At 33.3% G+C, this 24,351-nt stretch overlaps 1 protein-coding gene across 3 annotated transcripts in view; it reads right to left on the bottom strand.

Moving 5' to 3' along the window:
* The window catches only part of LOC114129393 (protein tramtrack, beta isoform-like), a 31,200-nt gene that overhangs the window by 4,257 nt on the left and 2,592 nt on the right, over positions 1-24,351 (bottom strand). Inside the window, exon 1 of one of the 3 annotated variants that reach the window (XM_050204564.1) lies at positions 12,530-12,548. The exons of 1 other annotated variant lie outside the window; for it this stretch is intronic. The gene's annotated coding sequence lies outside the window, so the exon portion shown is untranslated. Of the gene's footprint in view, positions 1-5,941; positions 6,504-12,529; positions 12,549-24,351 lie in introns of those variants that run through there. One more of the 3 variants, XM_027994118.2, reaches the window with a different exon arrangement.

Raw genomic sequence — 24,351 nt, 5'->3', positions numbered from 1 at the left:
ACGAACAAAATAGTTCAGTTTAAAATAAGTCCATTTGTTTTGTATTTCTAAAAATAAAAAGTATATAGATAAAAATTTAATAACGACAAATAATTACACAATGATAGTTGATACAAATAAAGAATGAAACTATATTATAATATAATGTGTTACTCATTATAGTTAGGACGATTTAAATGAATATAATAATTTATTTTAAACGGAAGTAATAGGTTTCCAATGTTCTCCTTTTGGTATTTATCTGTCTTTTAATACTGACAGATAGGGGGACGATTATAAATAATGTAATGCGATAATTTTGACATTTTTAACCCCTATAGAATTGCTTATCGCTATAAACCATGTACCCGTAACGCATTTGAGTATTATAATAACTATAGAACTAGATGCATATAATTATCCTTTATTTACTATAGCATGGTATAATCAATTTTAGTGGGAAAACGACTTTAGTTTAATGAATTTCATATTAAAAAGTATCTAAACTAAATTATTGACACATAGTATTAATTATTAAAACTGTATTTACTCATTATCACTATTAGATTTTTTATAACTTTCTTTAAAAATATACACACTGGTTTATTTATATTGTTTTAAAAATAAAAATAAGTATTTTAACAAAATTAAATAGCCTATTACACCTAATGAAAAGACATACGACTATAACAAATGTTAAATAGATATTTACAGAATATTTAATATTATAATGTTCCGTTTGCAACTATTATAACAGTTGTACACTTATAGTACACTATTATTATGCATATTAAATAATAATACTTGCTACTACGATACCTATCTATAATGTTATTATATATACCAGGTCATCAAACTCATTATAAAAAGAACCCGTCAACTGAATAAGAATTCCTATGAATAAATATATAGTTATATTAAATAAATTCAGCATACAAAATATATAAGTTTACTAATTAGAAATCAATTTGAATTACGTGTCTAGAATTCGTTAAAATATATTATACCTAGTACACATTTTTTCAAATTATTATACAATTAAAAGACACCGTACCCACGTGTGCACATCACCAAATTTATAGAAGAGAATAAAATACTCTGCTTGAATGAAGATTTTTTTTTCTAATGCCTATTTCAAAATAAAAAATATAAATTTTAACTAGGAACTTATCTCATCATAAAATAAAACTATGTAAAACAAAATTCCTCGATCGAGCACAGTTACTTCGATAATATGTAAATTCGATTTAATGTTAATTAAAAATAAACTGTCGTAAGAAATAGGTACGTAGATTCGTTATGTTAAGCGTGTATAAGACAGAGACAACATCGCCGTCTTTTAAATTAATTAAATTATTTATTAATAAATTGTATTGAATTTAGTACTATAATGTTGATGAGACCAACAAATTTAAGTTGATCGATTTCATGAATTCATTTAGTTTAATAAACAGATAAAAAAACTGGAGTTTAATCGGTAGGTAATAGGTATTCGATTAAATAGTGAACGCAATATTTAATATGAAAATTAAGGAACTATATATTGTAAAAATTAATCAACTATAACACTTAACATTAAAAATATTAAATAATAGGTATAATGTTAATTTGTTTATGATTGTATGTATTAAAATTAAAAATTAGAAAAAATATGTCTAATAGTTCATTGATATAAATAAAAATATTATCAATGCATAGGTATAAACTATACAGTCAACTAGACATGTCTATATCAATTTAAATATTAATTCAGACAATTTTAATTCAATAATAATATTATAATATACTAAACTCATAGTTAACAAAGTAGGTAAAGAATTATGCTTGGGCGTTTTTATACGAATAAATGCAAGCAAGATCTTTAAACCTTTTAACTTAAAAGACGATCGGAATGAAGATCAACGATAAAAAAAACGCTGTGTTTAAACTAGGCATATTTGATTGCAATTAAATGTATTTAAAATTATACTTAAAAAGTCAAATAATAAAATGTAAAATACCGGAGTATTTTACATAATAAGTTTGGCATAGACTCAATTATTTGTTATTTACTAATAAAACATACTAAAAAGATAAAATATTATCAGTTTTTAATTAAAAATATTCGGTTTAGTGTTTTATATTTGTACAGAACTATAAAAACCTTTTTTTCTTCTATAAATTAGCAAATCGATTAAGAATCTAATAAATAATAATTAACTTGAATAATTGAGCTTAAATATTTTGTTTTATTTATAATTATTATTATTTAGAACATATAACAATAATATAATATAATATTATGTATGAAATTAGTACCTATATAAAATAAAACTTAATTATAGCATTTTAATTTACTAAAATAATATAATATACCTATGAATAATTATGTTATATTATATATAATACAGACAAGGCAAAAATTTCATTTTTTCCATTAAATTTGTAAGTTGATTATTATTTGTAAGATTACACGAACAAATAGAGCATCTATTATAAGGTAATTATAAAAGCATATCTAACAAAAGAATAGAATATTCAGCAATAAAATATAAAATTGAATAAACAAAACTGTTAAACGCGGTTTACTGAAAACGTAAAGTTCAATAAGACAATTAGTAGTATCGATGGCCTATATTTAAATAAAATAAATATATATAATATTGTGCATAAAAATTATGCAAGTTTTATGCGTAGAATAATTTGATCATTTGCCAACATTGGAGTACGGGGAAATGATACGATATTAAATTTGAGATAATATTCTAGTTTATTTAAGTGTAAACAAATTTGTTGAACACATTTTTATTTTATCGAGACGGATTTGGTAGTAATCTAAATGCAGAGAACCGCAGATAAAAACGTTATCATAATTATATAGCTATATTCAGGGATGGGTGGTCGAAATTCATTCGACCGAAGTATTTTAAACGCACATTAATCAATGATCACTAAACTAGTGGCACTTTTTGTACTTCGTAATCTGGAAATTTAATATGTTTTCATAAATCATTTTGTATAACAGACGCTGATAATAATATTTCGAGTAAACCATACTGATGTTCATTCAAAGTTCATTAGATAAAAAAAAAAAATAAATCATTGGTTAGTATTGCTGACAATACTCATTAAATTACACTGTCCCCGTATAGTTAATCATAATATTTATCTATCAAGCCCTCGAGAAAATAAATTAAATGTTTTAATTGTTTACCATAATATTACTCTATAGGTTAATTCTTATTTTTAATTTTAAAAAAAAAAACATTAAGATTGTAAGAATTACTGACATTGATGTAATTTTCGAAATAACCATAATAATAATAAGCATTACAAATTTAAATACCTATATAAACATTTGATGTAATGATTTATTTATTATAATGATATCAGTAAAAAAAAAAAACAACCATAAATAATTGTCCTACGTTACGATTCTTATTGCCGAAGAATAATTAATTTGCATCCTTCGGAAAACGTCGTATACATAAATATTTTTATGTTAGTACAGGGGGATATATTATTACCTAGGTATTAGGTATAATATTATATAATTTAAGAATATTCTCCAATTTCCTCGTTCTAGTAATGAAATACGATCATTTTATTATTTGGCACAGTGTAGATTCCAAGAACAATGTGAAATATACAAAAGAAAAATCACGAGTTCATCAGAGTAATATACCAAACAAATTTAATAAAAAAATACAACAAATAACATTGTTTCGATTCAAACACGTATTGGTTTGTTAAAACAACGTCTTTGTGTAATAAATATTATTATGTCGTCAGTTATACAATACGTACGACGGTGTTAAAGTAGTACCTTTACTTGTAAATAGTAAAAATTGTTTTCCATAAAAACGTCAAACTAGGAATATTGTCTTACGAAAAATTCTATACAATCCGTACGTACGGTTTTTTATTTAACCTTGTTTTATGTTTTTATAGCACCTATACTGTATCAAATAAAATTATTAAATACGTTTGTGAGGACATAATTCATCAATTAACGTACAATAGAAAAGGGCACGTTTAGGATTTGTTATTAATTTTCTTAATAATTCACCTTCAAACAAATTGCATTTTGTAAAACATCACTGCAGCATGACAATCAAATTCTGAGATAATAATAAACTAACGATTCGTACACATAACGATTAGTGCGGTCATGTAGGAATAAATTAATGCATTTATACAAATATAGGTAATATCTATATACTGTTTGAATCGCGCGAGTTTTCAACGATTTATTACTATTTTATTAATACACGTTGGACATATTTTCTTACGATGTAATGTTGTTTAAACGTATATAGAACATAATATAATATAATATTATTGTTTATATAATGATAATTTAGCGACGAAAGAGATTTGCACCACATTCGATTATTTTAACGATCGTTTTTCGGGTACATATAATAAATGGTTTATGGTAACGTCCGTTACCGGATTTCTTTCGTTACACGACGCGCTTATATAGGAAATAATACCGTATTATTATTATTATTATCGTTACATTATACATCACACAAGTCGTACGTTGTGCGGTTCGATTTCGTATCGTCTGTCGATATATCTTAAGTTTTGCGTACATTATACTCGTCTACGCACATTCGGCGGTCGGCGGTCTACTGGGCGATTTAGGCATTTTCCATCTGACCGGACCGTCGATTATCGGGTACAATATTATTATAATATATTATGACGTATCGCACGCGGATTAGGTTTTACTTTGGGTGGTAAAAAAAGAGAATTGTATACGGGGGGGGGGCCCGAGGAGAACGAACTATACGACGCCTCTTAGCCACCGCAACCGAATACGTGAAAATAATAAAACATAATATTATATATATTACAGGTATATAAAATACGATGTGTATAATGTTCAGCGCGCACACGTTTGTAATTTGTATATTATAAAAGAGTTTACGGCGGCGGGCGCGTCGTACGATTGGCCGTGCTCGCGGGAACCCGGGTGTACCGTTAAACGCGCGGTCGCGGCGGTGTCCTCCGATAGGCCCTTCGACCGTTCGGTTTCATATTGGCAGGTTACAGGTAGGTAGGTACCTGTGCGATGTTATCGTGTGCGTGTGTGTGTGTGTGTGCGCGTGTGCATGTGTTATACCGTTTTCGTAATACCGTCACGTCTTTCGGATAATGACGAAACAATAATACAAAAAAAAAAAAAAAAACAAAAACGTAAAACGACAATAACAATAATAATAATGACGAAAAAAAAAAAAAAACTTAGAAGATAAACAATAATAAACGATTTGAAAAATCCCGTGCAAACGTGAAAATATACAAAATAAATCAAGGGAGGGATACCGAGTGCCCGCGTATAATTTGTGGCGAAATGCATTCCGCGCAGTGTTGCCATTTTCCCTTAGCGGTGCCGCCCCTCCCGACGACCGGCCTCACCCCCCACCGTGGCGGCGCGTTACCCCTCTACCACCGCGGTGGGATGAAATAAATAATATATAACAATAATCGCGCGTACAGTATGATATACATTTTCAAAGCCGGAGCGGCGGAGAATTGGGCGCGCGACTATATCGTAACCGCGATATTTACTGTACACATAATATAATATCGTCGTAATAATATAATTTATTTAAGTGGCTGCAATAATACGATACTATGACATTCGGGATTCCTGTGTCGCCCCACGTGCACAATATATAATATTATTATACGAGAGATTACATATTATTACCTATTATTATTATACGACGAGTAGAAAACGTAGGTACACACATATTACACGCATAGGTACGCACTCAAAGATAACGACGACAACGCGCATGTAGGCACACAACACTGCAGACTTATTAATCTAAATGATGTCACGCGAGCCGCCCGGCAGAGGATCTCTGGCGCGCGGGCGGCAAAAGCAGGGGTTAGACGGAGGAGAATATTATTATTATTATTGTGATATGACGACGAGAGTCAACGACCCCGTGCGAGAGCGACTTACGTTTATTATTATACACGCGCGGTTAATCCATATATCCGGTGGTGATGCACAGCGTGCGTGTACCGTCTAGTGGATGCGCGAGATGGGTCCAAAGTGCGAGCGAGCGAACGAACGAACGACCGATTTCACGCGACGGACGGCGGCGAACAGTCGCACACGCGTAAGCAGACGATACTGAAGCGACGACGACGACGATTCGTTTTCGGAAAAATCGAGTGCCGCAAACACTGACGCGCGACAGAGAGTGGTGTGTGCGTGCGCGCGAGACAGAGATATAGGAAAAAGCGGAGGGAGGGGGAGAGCCACACGGAGGTTAAAACGGAAAATCTAAAAATGGTAGAAAAATTTTCTCGCGTTTTTCTTCCACCGTACGCGCGCGCTGCAGTGGGGTTGCGGTCAGGTGGCGGCCATGACTGCTGCTGCTGCTGCTCTGTTGCTGCTGTCGTCGTCGGCGGCGGCGGCGGCGACGGGTTCTCGCGGCGGGTACACGACGAGTACAACTGCGCGCGGCGTTCGACGAGCAGAGTGGAGTGGCGCGCGCGCCGCCACGTTGAGAGCGTTTAGCCCCCGCGCGCCACCGCGGTCACCGCCACTCCGACATAATATATTATACGCTCTCCGTACGATATATATATATGTATTGCGGTGCGCGCGCGCTCGCGTGTGTGTACGACGACGACGACGACTCTCTGCGCTGGCTATATGGGCTTGGCACCGCGGAGGGGGGCGCGGCTCGGGGGGGAAGGGTGCGGCGGCGGCGTCCCCCACCCCGTTCGGCACCGCCCGGAGCACGGCGACGACGACGACGAGGGGAACGTCTGCTTTGTAAAGCGCGCCCGAACTCGGCGGCGGCGGCGGCGGGGCCCGCGAACGAGTTAACAACGTCAAATGACTCCGATGGCGAAATGGGCACACGTGTTACCCTCGCGCGCCGCACAACTCGCTATATAGCTATAATATAATAATATTATATAGCTCGCTGGTCGTACACGCACGCGCACGATCGCCGCCGCCGGACGGACAGCCCGCGCCGCCCGCCCGCGACAGGCACTGTGCCGCCCGAGAGTAGGCACGTTAACGGAACGATTTCATACGTATACGACGCGCGAGCGTAGAGAGAGAGAGAGAGCGCGCGTGTGTGAGGTCGAACCATCATCGTCGTCGCATCATCACCGCGCTCGCATATTGCACACTTGGGGAAAATCGTCGTCGTAGTCGTAATATAATAATATATACGTTACGATTATTGTCGTACAAAACGGCCCGCGTCGGCGGTTATATCATCGACGTGCCCCCTTTTTTTCGGTACACGTTTCGAAAATCTAGGACGTTCCTAGAAGACGTAGTATACGTACAAAACGCTCGCGATATTATTCCACCGACGCCTAATGCCGTAGTCGCCGCGAGAAGGTTTCGTTAAGTTGGTCGTCTTCAAAAAACGTCGCGCCACTCCCCTCGATCCTGCTGCACACCGTTTTTTCCGTTCTACTATAATATGCGGCCGTCAAATCACGGAAAACACAGTCATTCCGCCGATTCCGAGATACGATATATTCTAGTACTCGGGAACAATATACTTGTAATATACGCGACGACCTTTACGACATTTTAAGTAGAAACACAAACGTATACCTATTATAATTATAATAATAATGACGGTAATCGCATAACATTACGATTTAAATAGCAATATTATGTGAAACACGGCGAAGTCGCAACGGACAATCCGCGAGCGGTCGCGGAAATACGTTTTCGTCGAAACCCAAGAATATTTTATACTTTTTCTATAATATAATATATTATACGTTCCGAACAACGTATTAAACATATGAGTTTTGTTCTTTCGAATATACACTCACCCTACCGATACTACGATTACTTGGTTACGAGATCAAAAACTATATAACCAGACTATAATTTTATAGGTATCAATACCTATTAGGAAACGTGTCATCATTAAAAATCGTTTAATTATTCATTATATCTGTGTCATGTACATAATACTACTAGTACATTTTGTAAAATACTAAATAGCGGACTTAAAATGTTTTTTTTTTAAAAGTTAAGCACACATGTATTACATATTATGTACATTAAAAACTAACATATTTCTTCCCCTCGAGTACACTATAAAAACGATGGTAAATATAAGCGGTTATATTTCACATACATCACACAGTAGGTGGTATAAAACATATGTACATATTTAATATAGTAATTTTTATAATAAATTTTGAATTAATAAAATGTTATTAAAAACTGAAAAAGTTAAAATTGTTAAAATTAATTTCAAGTTTCAACATGAAAAATTAATTTTTAATTTCGGAATTTTTGAAATTTGAAGCCAAAGAATTAAGTTTAAACACTAGTACGAGTTTAACATGCGGGTGTTAAATTAACTTGAATCAAGTTTAAGTTTGCATAATATACAAATTACAAAAACCTGTACAAGAATTATATGCAAAACAATAATTGCAACATAATAATGCAAGGCAATAAAAAAAAAAAATAATTAGTTAAAGAATACCTTAATTTAAATGTTAAAACATATTAATGATTTAATATTATTTTTATAATGATTACAACCCAATTGTAAATTATATTTTTATGTTTATAATCTAATTTAAGTATTAATAAATCAATTGAATACCATTAACTATAATAAACAAATAAATAATATTTTTGGTTATTTTAAAATAAACTAAACGAAGTGATATAGTTTTTAATAAGTAGAATGTTTAGACGTTTTCTTACACTTAAGAAAAAAAATTATAATCAAAGATTTTTTAAAGGATACAAGGTCGTACAAATATAACATATATAGAAATGTTGAGGATGATTTCACTCGTATCTTTCAAGTGCGTTAAAACAATTCAAGTTGTTTTTGAACTGTTAATAATTTATTAAGTGGTTAATTTGTCGATTGTCGTAAGTCAAATGACATATGCAACAAAGCTTAAAAATAAATAATTAAAATACAATTTTAAATATAAACTCATATGAGATATAGTATATTAACGGGTAAACTGGATAATTGAATATACCGCAAGACACTTGATAAGACGTTTTTAATGAAATCTATAAAGAATCAAAAAAAAAAAAAAAAATTGGAGTTCAATTCAAATAGATACATAAACTCGAATACAAATACTGCGGAGTCGATGTATTGTAACGTAGAACTGCCCTCGGCGAAATCAATAGAATACGCCACGAATTGTGGTTGGTCGATCCCTTTTTTTTTGGGTAGGAATGTTTTCATACGACATTTTCGCGGTACCCTTTTAACACCCTTGCATATACCCTAACCGACAAAATGGCCGAGCCCCGTTTTACCTGATCCACCAATGGATGTTCGCCAGGCATACCGTCTATTGCGCAAGTACTTTATGTGTGTATATATATATTATATTTAATTCAAACCATCATAGTAAATTTAATAATATATACTACGTACCTATACCTACATTATGTAGGTATGTTAAGCTACTATATATACATAATACATAACATCCGTTTATTTATAAAAACACCCATTAAATTAAACATATTTATTACGTCATGTATAGTCAAATAATTTCAAGATCGCACTAGAAAGATAATATATATCAAACATTTTTATCAATAATATTTTTCATTTATATCGACTAATATAATATTATTTTAAACAGATTTAATAGTCTAGTGAAATGGTATTAAAATTTACCTATTGAAACATTATATCAATGATATATTACATTATATTATATTATTATCAAATAAAACGAATAGAGAAAACATTTAAACCCTAGTGATTTTAAATCACTTGAACATTTTTAACATTGAGGTATAGTAGTAGTAAAATAAAAAATTAATTTTAATAGCTACATAATTATATAGCATATATAACGTTTCATAAACAGAGTAACATTATCATATCTATACATTTTTATTTATATGTATAATTTATTAAATTATTACATTATTAATATTGGGACAACAAATAATGTATAAAAATATAGATATAATTATTACTTACATTTAAAAGTATACATAAATAATACAAATATGTGTATAATACATTATTATCCTAATAGAATAAAGTTAATGTTTAATTAAAAAACTTCATTAATATAATAGATGTCATGCTTGTTTGGTTTTTTCATGTGTAATAAAAAGTATAAGTGTTCTTTAACATATAGGTAATATAATATGTTCTATGTAACTTGCAGACAATTTTATATTTTCTATACGTTTTTACAGTTTAAAATATAAAAATGAAGAACTGTTGAAAGTTTCACTATTTAACCAGTTGCAATTGAATGTGCCAAACGATTACGAGTACCGGTAATGACCCTTTAGGCTTGGGAAAAGAATACGCGTGTGTGACCTAAATAGTAAATACACATAATATACATATATCTTCTATAGTTCTATTAGAGGTATCACTCATCAGTCATCATACTTCGGGTTGAAATGATGAACAAACGTTTTACATATTTTTCAATAAATATTAAAAATAATTTAATGAGAAAATCAAAATTAATTGAAATTCGATAACAAAGCAACAATACAATATTTCGTATTCAAGCAGATATTATTATAATAAAAAAATACTATATAAATATTAGGTAAATTACTGGGGCGGGTCGTCCTGAAATTTGAATGGAATAATGAATAATTGTATTTTAACAATTATTATTCTGACCGGATTTTTGAATTACCAAAAATGGTCAAAATTTTATTAAAAACGAGTGGCTAGCTTATATTCATATTATCACCGTTTTTTCTTGAAAATGTCTGTAATTACATTTTATTACATTTTAATATTTACTCCTCTGAAATAAAATAGCTTACATTTTCAATACTTAAATAGAGGCATATTGTATAAAATATTATATCATTATAGCTGAATACTCAAAAAATATTTCTTTAGCGCCAAAAATAAAAATAATATCCGCAATAAAGCAGACGGCTTACACTTAGAATCATAGTAAAACGACGTGATGCAAATTACAGAAAAGGGGTGTAGCCAGTTAATTACTTGTTGGTCATCTTTGCCGCAAGTCAATGTATTAAACTATTATTATTTTTAATGTGATTGCGACTGGAGTTCTTTATAGGTTTATATAATATACTCGTATGTTATGTGTCTAATACACTACATAGAAGTGATCATATGAATGATATTAGAAATTTAATTCACACTAGTCAAATAAAAATGTGATTCAATATTATTACTGAAATACGAAAAAAATCTTAATGACATAAAAATATTGTAAACTCATAAGAAATTAGGTAATTAAGTATAGTTAAACGTTTAAAATTATTATTTAAACAATATATTGGAGTTTTATTTATAACGCACCATTGCGTTTTATATTATATACACCTTAAGTTAATACGGTAAAACAGTATACCACAGTGACCGACAAAGTATTTATATTAATTATTAAGTTAGAGTTACATTATGATTAATTAAAAATCTTTGAAATAAAAAATTCAAATCTTATAAAAATAAAATTAATTAATTGTCGACATGTTTAAAATGTAATACTGAACTCAATTATGTAGAAACACATTATTTAAAATATTATAAAATCTAAATACTTGAAAAATCCTGTTGCATTTAAACTGTGGGGGAAAAGTTTTGATGTATATCCTTCGGATTGGGCCTTGGGCACAAAAAAAAACTAATATTCATCATGAAGTAGGTACACAAAAATAATGATTGTACAAATTAACTTTAATGCCTAATGTTGCTAGATTTATGAACTTCTAAAATAATTACAATTTGGATCATATTTAAATTATATTATACCGTTAAATAATATTTTATCACATTGGTCAAAATTAAGAATAAAAAGTAGTAGATACAAAATATAAAAAATATCAAGTTTAAATGTTCAATAAAAAAAAAATATTACGTAATATAATCTGTTTTAAGTAAATATAAGTACTACGTATACATCTGTATAGTAGGTATACCTAATGTAAAGTATACATAAAATTAATAGTATACTGACGTTTGTCTTATATTAATTATGTTTTTTATATGAAAAAAAATATATGTGCGTAATAATGTTTGAACTAAATATAAATGTTATATCATAAATTAAATAATTCATCGAATTTTCTTTATGCCATATTAAATCAAGAAATCTTAAGTTATTAGCTTTAACTATTTTTTTAGAATACCTATTATATATATAGTTACCAAGCAGTAAGTACTGCAGCACATCTGCACATCTTTGTGATGCCTTAAATTTTAATTTCAAATTTTTTAATATGTTTAGTGAACATTTATAAACAAAAGAGTTAATGTCATCGAGAAAAGGTCATGTTTAATGCATTCCAGGAAAAGGTCTAAATTAAATAAGCTATTTATTAATAATTATTTTTATGCCAAAATGAGTTCATAATTAAGGTATTTAAGCGGAATAAATTATTATTGAGATAAACATATTAAGTGATACATTAAGGCATTGTTTTCTTTTAATAGCATTAAACCGATGATCAAAATTATCATTAAAATACAACAAGGAAATAATTCAAACTATGATTAAATTTAACCTAAATAATATTAAATAATTATCATAGCATTAAACATACCTCAGAATTCAATTGAACTACAACATATTTAAAATGAATACATTTTTTTTTCAGATTTATTCAAATATCAATCCAGATAGAACTACGTTATTTTATTTTAGTGTTGCATAGTTACAACTTACGAATTAATTAAATACGAACCAGCAAAGGTTATAAAAATTAATAATAATATAATGTGTGCCAATATAAATGATAAATGATTTAAAAGTAAAATTATAAAAAAGTTGTTTACCTATATAATATATATCGGCGTATTATTATCAAACAAATAAATCAAGTAATTCAATAGATTTGAGCTCAGAAAAATAATAACAGCAATATTTAATAATTAAAATTAAACATTAGCATAAACAATGGGCAATTTATTTAGATTAAAAATACAAAATTAAAGGTATATTATGCAGTAATTGTGTATAATAGATGAACGAATTTGTTTGCATTTACTATTTGTGTCATACAAAATATAGTGAATTACTTAATGACAAATCATTCCTTGTCATTATATATGTAGTGGTTTATAATTGGAATCAACTTTCAACCTCTAAAAACTACGTGAATTATTAAATTGCATAATAATATTTTTTTTTTATGAAAATCGCTGTAGATTTAACTATAGCATACAAAGGCATATATACGCGATACGACAATGCTTTAAACAATTTTAATAATAGGTACTTTTTAACTGCAATGGTTTTAAGCAACGCCTTATACAGAATATATTTTCATACTAGAATTCTCAACCGAACAATATTATTATAATCAGTCTGCAGAGACTATGTATAAAAGGTACATTTTTTTGAGGCTTATCAGTAGTTGTAGGTTTATACATGTACAACATTCCGCATATTATAACCCAGGGGTCTCCAACCTTTTTTTACGGTGGGCCAAATTTGGTATACGCTTTGGCATCGCGGGCCAAAATTTTTAGAATGTGTCTAAAAAAAAAAAAAAAATTGTTGTCTATCTAGGAATAGATAGGTTATGAAATTGAGAAATAAATAAGAATAGATAAGATTTATTTAAAAAATGTATGTTTATTTATATAATTTTTTATTTTATAATTCAAAATTTGTTTTATATTTCAAAACAATCAAAACATTAATTAACTTGGCGGGCCGGTGCAAAAAGCTTGGCGGGCCGGATCCGGCCCGCGGGCCGTAGGTTGGAGACCCCTGTTATAACCTCCTGCACGCGTAAGCAGTGAAATGGTATAGTAGGTATATGCAGCGATTTTAGCGCGAAATGTTTTGCCGCAATACTTATACGGTTAGCCGGAATTACAATTTCGAGGCGTGTGTGTGTGTGTGTGTTCGTACGTCTACCGACAACGACGTTACACTACTCATACAATATTGTTTGTTTATAATTTTTTTTTTTTTTTCAAAGTCAAAACGCGTTAAAATCAAGACTACCGGGTGAAAAAAAAACGCACAACGTACGCGTAGTATAAAATGAAGCAATGTGCCATTTTCACAATAACGTCGACTGGGCGAGGCGTATATAAAAAAAAAAATAACATACTCCGAAGAAACGTGATGAAAACCGTCGTCGGGGTGATCATGAAGGCAAAGCGAAACACGACGTCCAAGGTCGCGCGCCGGTACGCAGCGGATCACGACGTATTATTATTATTATTATTGTTGTTGTCATGACGTGCCGGGCGGCCCGTCCCGGTGAAGGCGGCGCGCGGTTCGCGTGCACGGGGAAAAACGCAAAATGAAAACTTCGCGCGTACCCACACACAAGGCGGATTGCGCGCAGAAGCGGCGGCGAGGTTGTTTTCTTCTTCGCTACATGGCCGCCGCCGCCGCCGTCACACCGACGCGGTGGGTGGGGTCTCGGCGTATTGCAACAGGGTGGAAAAAAATCCGCCTTGCAACACGCGCCGCCGAGATGAGCCGCCGCACACACGCGGTAAACCCACCGACGCTCGCCGCGCCGCCGCGGCAACAGTGTGCGAGCCGCGAGGCCAACAAGTGGGTGCATCGTAACGCGCGCGGACGACAGCGTTCACACACTCACACACGCGCGCGCGCGCCTCGCTCCCACACGCACGCACGTACCCCGCCACACCCCATCTGCCACCACCAATCCTCAACTTTCAAGCTCTGCGTCCTTCGCACGCGGTACACAGACGTTAATATTATATTGTACGCGCGCACGTAAAATTCAGTGCGCTTTTACACCGTAACGTTTTAAACGCACACGATGACGATGTCTCGAATCCTCATCCGTCATACAGGCCTAACTATAGTGGGCATACGCACAGCAGAAAACGTTCCGGTTTTCGTATTATATATTGTCATTCCACCAAAGTGCACCGCCCGCGCCCCGTGCGGGTACGGTCGCGGCGCGCGATTAATGCTGCTCGAAAAATTACGTCACCACGCGGAGAAAACCGAAATAAAAAAAAAAAAAACGAAAAAACGAAAAAAAAAAAACGTAAGAAAACCACTTCTCGAAAGATTTTGTACTCACGGCATGTACAACAGGCCGGCGCACACAATTATGCAAATACGAAAATACGTTCAAACCCTTTTTATTATCTCTCTCCGCTCTTCTTCTTCTTCTATTACTTCTACTTCTTCTCTCACCGAAAATATCCTAAATAGTTTTGAGGTCACGCTGTGGTCGGACGGACGCCGACTACTTACGACGACGAGGCGGACGGCGGACGGGTGTGGTGGCGCGGGGTGGGGCGGGTTATTACACGGGCTGCAACGGTGGTATCGGCGCGCGGACGAGTGGGCGGGCGGGCGGGAGCGAAGGAGACGGAACGACAGCGAGTGAGAGAGCGCTGGTGGCGACACGTGGAACCGAGTTCGGCCTTCCCGTAGCGGACCGCGCTCGGTGTACGCGCAACGCGTCCTTAACTCCGAACCCCTTCCACCCGCGCCGCACCATCGTCGGTACCCGGTGCACAGCCAACAGCGCGGCACCACCACTACCACCACCCCTGGCCGAGCGCGCGGGTGGGCGGCGGCGGCGCGGGCGCGGCACACACACACACGCGCGCGCGCGCGCACACAAACGCGGTACACTTGCGCGCGCGTTGCACACACACGAAACTCACACGCGCGCGCCCGTACGCACGGGGTGGGGGACGCGCTGGCAACAATGCGTAACAGATCGGCCAGCGTACGAATCAAGGTCACCACACCGCCCTATTCAGCTTTATATACAGGGTGTTTTCATCGTGTCACGAAAACCTTGCTCGACTGCGAGAACGCGGTCCTCTCCACGCTCGCCTCACTGAAAACTATTACGATAATAATACGGTTATCCGTATTTTTCCGATCACACATCACCCGCGACAAGACCGCCCGTCATCGATTTCTATCGTGTCGGTTAATAATAATTTTTTGTCGTACTGCGGTCGCCTAGGTAAAATCGTATTCTCGATATCAGCACGACCGTTCGTCGAGACTCGAGAATCCGTCGCATATTAAAATATTATTATATACTCATCGTGAACGATTAGGTACAATCATCATGACGTTAAATTCAATATAACGACCTTTGTAATAAAATTATAATATATATAATAGGGGTACGCGCGCACGGTTAACGGTTCGATTCTCGTCGTGAGGCGTGTATCCAAAAGTGTAATGTTAATGACTTTACGATTCAACACTTATGGTAGAAAAAATATATTGCCCTGTAATTCAATATTATCACTTAAATCTCTGGTTACTGATATTTAATACCCAAGTTCAAGAGTACAATAATAACATGCATAATGAAAAATACGATTAGAATATTTTCTTAAAAAACCCCGATTAAATTAATTCAAAGTAAGAAATCAAATATTACATTGAAAACATAGAAGTATTATTTATTCAACATTATGTTGTTCGTTTAGAAGGGTGAAAAAGAAATTATCATGATAAAATATTTGTCAAGGGAAAAGCATGTACTGGTAGAGCTAACACCTAAGGGAAATAAATAATATTTCAAAAATTAAACATTCCTTACATAAACCATTTATTCGGCAGATATAAAAAGTATTTAATCACAAAAATTAGAAGTTATATCAGTACATAATTATATATTAAAACACGCACGTAAAAAAACCATCGTCGTTAAAAAAAACCGCTGACACGTTGTAAGGAATTGTATACAATGGTGGTTCACAACGTATACTACAAATCTAATTTAATATTATGTACACTGTACAGTAATAGTGGTCGTCATAAAGAGTATTTTTAGTTTCTAAACAGCCCCTATCAAGTTTATAGGGTTGAATAAACTCCGGTCTCCGGGTATTAATAAAACCACCCTCATATTTCTTTTTTTAAAGTATTATCGACTCAATTAAGCATTTCTTTAGGGGCTTTAAGACTACCGTATATAAAATGTAATAATATTCAATATAAACATAATACCTACGTATAATTAGTAACTAATAAAATTACAAATTGAATGGATAAATCATTGTAGTACCTAAATTAATTAAAATTATATTATATATTATATAATATAAATCTGAGATTTGTATATAATAAAAACTTATACTAAATACATAGGAAACATGACTAGGCAACAAGGCAAAATATGGAAATTATACAATTACATATAATAAACAGTGTAATTAATATAAATAGCATTAAACGCAATAAAATGTATTGGATGAAGTTTTCCACAAAGCGATACACGACAATTCCAAAAACAAACGAAGAGTTTAGAATTTTAGTTTTAAAATATTTTAGAAACTATACGCCTCCGTCATACGGATATGTGTGTTATGTATTTAGTGGAATGAGGACGTTGACCCGGGCAGCGCAGCCGAAACGTGAGAGGTAATGACGGTTGTATTTCTGTTGATTTATTTAATAAAATCATCCTAATAATATAAATATTTTCACGTATGTCATGCATATAAAAATTAAAAATATCTACCCTTTAGAAGACAAAAAATATTTATAATGACAAACGGTCGATGTTTTGTACCATACTGTATAATGAGTACTGCTAGTTTTCCACTGCTGTTTTTTCTCTCACTCGTTCTCACGACGTGAAGGGGGCACACTAGCTGTGTTTCAGTGCTACCACTGGCGTGGTTTGTGACTTTCGGGGTCGAAGACCCGGATTATGAGCACAAACACTGTGATATGACGGTTGAGTAATTTCAGTTGTGTGATAAATGTTTAGAGATAACTGTAAATCTGTATAAAACCACGGAATATTTATATTATTTTTACTATATTATATTCTTTCTTCCGTCGAGTTTATTTTATTATTATTATTATTGTAACACCTACTTAACTACCAACATAGACGCATTAATGCAAGCAAAGGGAAACGATAACGTTTTCCCAACTTAAAAACAAAATGTGGCGGGATGCCAACCCGCGGGGCACACATAAATGAAGACGGTTAAATGCATGCGCACACCAGCATATTATTTTAACAACGAATGCAATTATAGCGCATAGAAGGGTGTGGTGCCCCTTAACAAAATGTAGTGGCCTCTTGTACACTATAGGGGGGAGTGGGCGTTTGGCACTAAAAATGAAACAATATTCTCCTACCCGTATATGAGCATAGTCGTGATTATTATATACACGGACACGGGCTTCCTAAGTTTGCCCTCACAATATTAAAAATGAAAAAACTCCTTCGAGTAAGCTTTCACTGGGCAATTCACATCAATTAAATCTCATTGTACGCATTTTGAAATGGTAATAACGCTTGAAACATTACAAACACATAAATGACAAAAACTTCCCATTAAGTTTTTAACTATGTACGATAGAATTGTATATTTTGTTTATTTCAACTGTACGCCCGGTCTTAAAACTTTTAAAGAAGTACTACCATCTTAAATACAAGTAGAAAAATATTGCCTATTATGTAAAATAGCACGTACGTGACTAATGAATAACACACGTAACATGCAGGTGGAGAGAAAAAATTGCGCGTGCATTAGTGGTTCGTGTTTTTTCTATTTTAGATGTGTGTGTATAAATGCATCATAATATACATAGGCGAATAGATATATTATATGTTTGTCAGAAACAACTCGAAGTAAAAATTGTAGGTGTAATATGCTATAAATGTGATTATTTAGAGTTTACTAATGATTATTTATTTGAATTTAAAAGTGAAATCATAATAATCAAGTTCGCAGACATCCTTGATGTATTCTAAATATTTTTCTAACATAACTTTAAAAATGCACGTTCTATTGTTAGTAATTATCCAGTTAAATGAGCGTAATATTGTTGGAAAAAAAATTGATCTATAATTACGACAATAAATTATTATACAGTATTTACAATAAATCAAAAATCAAATAAAAATTAATTCGATAATACAGATTACAGGAAAGTACGTCTTATAATATCATCGCAATTCTATCTCGAAAGTTTCTCTATAGACGACCTATGGATTTTTAGAAAATGAAACAAATAAAAAACGATTATGTTTCGTTTATAATGTACGATCGCCCATGACAAAAAATAATTCAGTAACAATATATTATAATGTTATGAACGCGGCGACAAGCAGCAAGTGGCATTGTGTGGTTTGGCATGTGGGCTATCCCCGTATGGTATCTCCCATAGTCCCATCCAACACACGAGGCGTTTAGAAAAAAAAAAAAAAAAAAAAAAAAAAGAAAGAAAGAAAGAAAGAATAACTTTATATTATTTATAGGGTGAATGACCCATGCATTGGAAACGGGGTTGGTTCGTATCAGGGCATTCACCCTTCGCCGTTGTTGGTTCGGTGCGGCCAGTAATTACAAGTGCCTCTGCGTGCGTGCGTATATTTTCATGTGTGTGAGTGAGTGAATGTATGGGTTTGTGTGTGTGTGCGAGTATACACGCGTGCGCTAGTGTATGTGTGACGTATATATATATATGTATATATACACATACATGCACCGGCAACTGGTGACTGCGTGTGTGTGTGTGCGTGTGTACCTGTTGAGCGAGCATCACTTCACCGTGAACTTCACATACACATACACATATACATACAAAACAACCTGCATATGGTCGTCACCGTAAAACCTACTTTCCCCTCAAAACCTATAATGCCGGTGTGCGCCAGTGTGTGGTGTGTTGTGTTGTGTTGCGATGAGGTAGAAGAATAAAAATAATAGTAATAATAATAATAATAATAAAAAAAAAAAGAAAACACCACAAAAAATCGTGGAGAAACACACGAAAATTATTCTAGTACAGGTATGTACGCCTACGACGTTTCAAAAACGAATATTTCTGTTAATTATCAAAACAGCCGATTGAAATGCAAATTTTCTGTCGTTTTGGGAAGGATAGTGCGAACAAAAAAATAATTTATAAAGAATATAATATAATATTACATACGTTATAATATGCAATGGTAGGAAACGTTAATGACTAATTTATGAGATTTAAAAGAAATACATATATTACATAAGAGTATATTGTTTTAAAGGCAGAGTTAACCTATAAATAGAATATATTATATATATATATTATATTATACAAACACTACAGGAATATACGATTTGATGTGCGTAAAGGAAAAATAAATGGTATAATAATACAACGATATAAGTTAACCGAGTAAGTTTATAACATAGTGTATATTAACATCACAATTATAATGTTTATTCGGTAGTTTTTTAAAATTGAATTCGTACCTAGTGACTGTGCGTTGTCGAGCGTTAAATTAAAATGTTTAGGACTAGTGATTTACATATACAAAATATTCACCCCAATCGTCGTTTCCTGCTGAGGGTCAGCCTTTGTGCACGAACAGAGTATTTTTTTAAAAACCAGGAAGATTTTTAGGGCACAAATAAACGTGAAAACAACAGGTGTAAAATGACCCTATAAACAATGAAACGCGGGATGATTCCGCCGACATGGAACAATATGACGGTTAAGGGCCAGCGCCCCCCATTATAATAATATTTATAAATATATGTATATATTATTCAAACGGAGGGTCTTTAACCCCATGAACAACCACCCTTGTCCGGCTAACACAAACAGGTGCCTGGAAACCTGTTCCCACGTTACACACGGTTCCCATCATTCTCGCTAGGGGTTTTTTTTTTAGATGCAATTACATGTATTCAAATTAGAGAGTTAGTGATTTAATTCGTTTGGACAAAAGCCAAAACTCGAATAATAATTAACAGTAGTAGTGGATAAAAAAAAACCGTAACGGTTATAAACTACATGTTAATCGGGAAACGAATGGATACACACAAATCTATATGTAAAGAACATGTATGATGGGTTTATTGATAAAAACAAATTAGAAAAAAATCATATAAATTAATCAGGAATTAACTTGATTACAAATCAAAAAATTAGAAATTGGAGACGGTTATTCATATTTATTATTAATAGTACCTACCTAAATAATAAAAAACTAACATTGAGTGCGTTACAAATTTTATTTTAGTAAATTCGGTTATGCATTTACCAATAATATAAAGTATAATTCAAAAACTGTATTATACTATACTATACTAGTGAATAGTGATCCATTTAAGTGTCAACTCTCATATTTCGAACAGATTTAATTTTTTTGAAAAACAACGTGCATTTTAATTTTACACTCTAAAGCAGAATGTTTTCGAGTTCCTGCTTAGATGTATACCTACATCACGTTTTATTTTAAATAAGTAGATATAGAAGTTATAATTTATATAAGTATAATATAAAGGAATGGATATTTCGTCACCGATAAATATTACACTATACAAGACATTTTATTTCAGAGAATTATTCAACCATGGGATGATGTTTGGTCCCTTATTAAGTTTTGAAGTACCTAATAATATATTATCTAAAAATTACGGTACGGCATTTGATACACTTAAAAATTAAGTTTAGCTTGTATATACTCTGCACACATACTGTTTACCAATTCCACGTCAGATATTTTATTATATTAGTACATTAAAAGATAATAATAGTTTTCTGACATAGAAACTTATAATTATATTATACAGATATTAGTATTATTATTATTTTAATAAAAGTAATAAAAAAAGATATAAAATTTAATTAGAAAAAATCTAGCTTGACCAAGAAAGAATGAACTATTAATGAACTAACTTCGAAACTTTTATACTAATATTTTCATACTATTTGAACGTAACTAAAGAAAATAATAAAAATAATGATATCAAAACTGAGAGACTAAAGTCCTATAATCAATATACGTCGGGATCAAATGTATGTAAACATTTTTTTACAGAGATTCCATAAAGTGTCATTTACTATCGCATTTATCTAAACTTTAAATAATTATACCTAACTAATTAATAACTCGTTCAAAATTCAATAATTTGTATACAAAAAAATATTGCGACAAATATTCCACTAAGGATTATGATAAGATATTATAACAATGGACATTTTAATTTTTCAAGTATAAATAAAAAAGGATTGAGCATACATTTCACTATAACACATGATTGTACAAGGTAATATAATTTAAAATCTAGAAATTATAAAAACTAACACCTAATTTGATATAAACTAATTTAGAGATTCTTAATTTAAGAAAATTAATAGGAATTTATTATATTATTGTTAAAAAAAACACAAAATATAATAGAGATAAAATATTTTAAAAATACATAATGTAGTCATATCTCTAAAATTGTACCTAATCTTTTATAGACATTGTTTTTTCTCTAGTTTTAGTAATTGTTTAAGTATAAATATTATTGTAATTTAAAAACTGAAAATGATAATTTTTATGCACAGACTAGTATTTATAGTAGGAGTTAGGACATGTTGTAAAATATAACATTTTTATCGTTTGGGGATTAATAGTATAAACGTTTAAGCAATAAAAAGATAAAATATTTTGAACTAATGAAGCATCTCGTGAAAGACCATTATAATAATATACATTTATATAAAAATTAATATGGTACCAAATTATTATCAACGAATAATAAACTAAAGTCAATCACACTCTATATAGACTATAGATAAGGAGATTATTATCAAAACTGTCAATAAACACAATAAAAACAATTATTAACTATGAGTAATGAGATTCATCCATCTACGAGTAAGATTTTCACGTTTTACTGCTAATTAAATCGTTAGATGATATGTGTAAGTATATCCATATGACTAGGATCATTTTTTGAACACCAAATCGTTGCACGGTGTAATTAATTTCAGAGGAAATGTGTAACTAAAAAGACGATAAGGAAGTAGCGTTGTAAATTAAAAAATCGGTCTTGTTATTTATCATACCGACACGGGTGATTTTTTTGTACAAATGGAACAGATTTAGATACACTAGGGAGATAAGAAACGGTGTATTTCACCGCGTGCACTGTTTGAATATCGACACGTTGTGTACGACACGCAACGCGTTGTGACGTTAAAAAAAAACAAAACGAGCCACGTAAATGTCGAATTTCGAAAAGCTATTATTATTAAAAAGAACTACAACTACAACTCTATACGACGATAAATAATAATAATAATATTATGATCGGTCGGGGGAACGAACAGAACACGAAATAGAGAAAAACACACGACGTAAGTGCAATTAAATCGCGTTTATCGCGACTACGTTTCGCCGAGCGGCTATCGCACTAGCGCGTGCGTGTCCCCGGCAGCGGCGGCGGCGGCGGCCGCAGCGTTCGGGGTTATTACGACGATCGTAAAACGCGACGTGTTCGGTAAACTCTTCGGGACGGCAGCAGCTTCTCTCGAGAAAAGCGGCGACGATTTGGAAACGGAAACCGTACTACTACTACAACAACGACGGCGTTTGTTGCCGTCGAAGGGTTACAATAATAATAATATTATACCGACGGCCCCGGGCACGACTTTTTTTTTTTTTTTTTTTGGATTTTTTCGTCCTCGATAATAATAATAATAATATCATAACATTACGATATTATTACGGGCTCTCTATATTATGACTATATTATATTCACTGTCGTCGTCGTGGGCCGAACCGATATGGCAACGCCGCCGCGGCCTCTCCCCCATAGCGCTGCGCGCACGATGATAATAATATTATATAGTCGCGCGAGAGGAATATAATAATATAATATTATATATATATATATTATATACATATTATTATAGCGCTGCACGCGCCACTCGCGCGCACACACACACACGAGCGCGCGCGCACAATATTCAACAATAATAATAGTTGTGCACTTTGACCAGTTTGCCCTATCGGGGAACGAACCTAGCCGAGCGCGCAGTGTGTATATTTAATAAGCCTCCCGTCGTCGGCTATCCGACGTGCTTCACACGCGTTAAACGCGGCGGCGGCGATATCATCACCACCACCACCACCACCACCACCGTAGCCGACAGCCGCCGACGTCATCGTCGAATCGACGCATAATTATTATTATTATTATACAGGGCGAACACTGCGGCAGAAAATGTGGTTTTTTTTACAACAACGCCCTTCGAGTGTACGCTGCGAGTTTTAACGATACATGATAATATTATTATGCGTACGGTGGCTGACGGAGTGTCGTCATCGGGGTTCCGGCCGTCGTTATCGTCTCTCGTTAAATAGTTTTTCTGCGATTAGAAAAAAAAAAAAAAAAATAGGACACGCGGCGTTTTCGCCCGACATAACCGCCCTGCCCGCCGGCGGGACCTACACGACGACGTCGGTGTGATAATGTGTATTTTTCTTCTAGGCGTTACCCGCGCGCGCGATATTCACACAAGCGCTTCTGGTACGAGACGAATAATTTTTGCGGCCTCCGCCGCGGCGCACTGCGCCGTAACCACTACAGTCGTAGTAGTCGTAATATTTGAAATCAGATTCAGAGACACGGCACGAATTTTATTCTATTATTTTTTTTC

Source organism: Aphis gossypii, chromosome 3, assembly GCF_020184175.1.
Source record: "Aphis gossypii isolate Hap1 chromosome 3, ASM2018417v2, whole genome shotgun sequence".
NCBI lineage: Eukaryota > Metazoa > Arthropoda > Insecta > Hemiptera > Aphididae > Aphis > Aphis gossypii.
The sequence above is the reverse complement of the archived record's forward strand: the minus strand, read 5'-3'. Positions and strand labels throughout refer to the sequence as shown.